The 1715-nt window shown below is 37.6% G+C and overlaps 1 non-coding gene across 1 annotated transcript; it reads left to right on the top strand.

Annotated features, from left to right (window-relative positions):
• Window positions 1–262: 262 nt before the first annotated feature.
• TRNAK-UUU lies at window positions 263–330 on the top strand. Its single transcript has one exon. It is a non-coding gene; the product is annotated as a tRNA-Lys (tRNA).
• The last annotated feature ends 1385 nt before the right edge of the window (window positions 331–1715 follow it).

Below are 1715 nucleotides of genomic sequence, written 5' to 3'. Positions count from 1 at the left end.
ACCGCGCGGAACGACATAAAGAAAAAATATGCCGCTCTTGAAATCACTTCGTTCCGTTTCGTTTTTTAACTAAACACGAAAATGGCCTTTAAAAACGGGTCCAGTCCATTACATTCGACTTTGTTCCTCCAACTAAACACACCTTAAAGTATCATGCTCCAAGTCACTTCCACTTCGAGAAAGTTATACGGTGTGTGAGTTGCAACGCCTAGCGAACTTACATGTGATTAAAAGAGAGGATTTGAATATAATTACATATTCCGTCTTAGCTCAGCTGGTAGAGCGCGTGGCTTTTAACCACGTGGTCGTGGGTTCGATTCCCAGAGACCACGTGGGTTCGATTCCCACAGACGGCGTTTTATTGTTGAGAAAATCTACTTTGTAGACCGCTATCTACTCCTTTCGGGCTAGGCTATAGGGCTGACACACATGCATGTTTCCAGGTGCTGCTACAGTTTGTCTTTTTTCAGCAGACCTATTATACAACTTGTTACCTACAGGGATGACAAAGGTTTGACCATTAACTAAGTACTTATCTCGTCTAATAAACTCAGACAATTTTAAAATGAGCACATGTGATTTGGCAACTAATTTTCCAAAACAAAAAATCACTATGTGGCAACCAGAGTTTTATTGGCAACTCAGTACACCAGTACTCTACAACTAAGCATTTTTAACTTTTGGCAAGTAAGCATTTTGTATTATGGCAAGTAAGCATGTTTAACATGGCAACTAATCACTTGTAGTCTGACAAGTAAACTGTAGTTTGACAATTAATCATGTGTATTTTTGACAACTAAGTAATTGTAATTTGACAACTAATCACTTGTATTTCTGACATCTAAGTAATTATTATTTGGCAACTAGTGACTTGCTTTCTGACAACTAAGTAGTTGTAATTTGACAACTGATGGCTTGTATTTCTGATAACTAATCACTTGAATTTCTAACAACAAATAATTGTAATTTGACAACTAATCACTTGTACTTCTCACAGCTAATCACTCGTATTTCTGACACTAAGTCTTTGTAATCTGACAACTATCATTTGTATTAAGTACATGTAAATTTAGCAACCATGCATTCAATTAGAGCTAAGCATTTTTGTTAGTGGCGGCTTTTTTCTACTACTAGCTCTGCCAGTCTGCATGTTTCTTTTTGTGATGCTCTGCATGTAAGCATATGCGGCCAGCTCAAACTGAAAATTTTCTTTTAAAAATTCCAGTACTTGCGGCACAGGCCTCTGCCACACTGCATATGCATAGGGACTAGGAGTGACTGTTTTCACATTAAAAAAAAGAGCAACTCTTTTATGTCGCACGACACTGTCACATGCGTCCGCCACCAGTTCTATCGCCGATGTGCTAAACCGTGATTTGCCAGGTGATCAACAACCGCCGCACGAGAACGCACGCATGCGACGCCGCTATGTAGTGGTGTCCTTTATTGTTTTGTGCTATATAAGCGCCATTTATGTCATCATAGGACGACAAGTGGTCGTGAACTTTAAGGATATATGAACTGTTTTTCTAATGAGACCCACTTTTATTTTCTTCAACCATCTTCTCCTTGTAGTTCAAAGGACGACCAGTGGTCGTGAACTTTAAAAAAACAATGAATTTTTTTATGAGACCTACTTTTAATTTATGATTTTTCTTATTATTGTTGCATATTTATTCAAATCCTTTGAATTTTTATTTTTTATTTTTTATGAG

Source organism: Hordeum vulgare, chromosome 6H (assembly GCF_904849725.1).
Source record: "Hordeum vulgare subsp. vulgare chromosome 6H, MorexV3_pseudomolecules_assembly, whole genome shotgun sequence".
NCBI classification, from domain to species: Eukaryota; Viridiplantae; Streptophyta; class Magnoliopsida; order Poales; family Poaceae; genus Hordeum; species Hordeum vulgare.
Note: the sequence above shows the minus strand (reverse complement) of the source record. Positions and strands in the feature narration are given on the sequence as shown.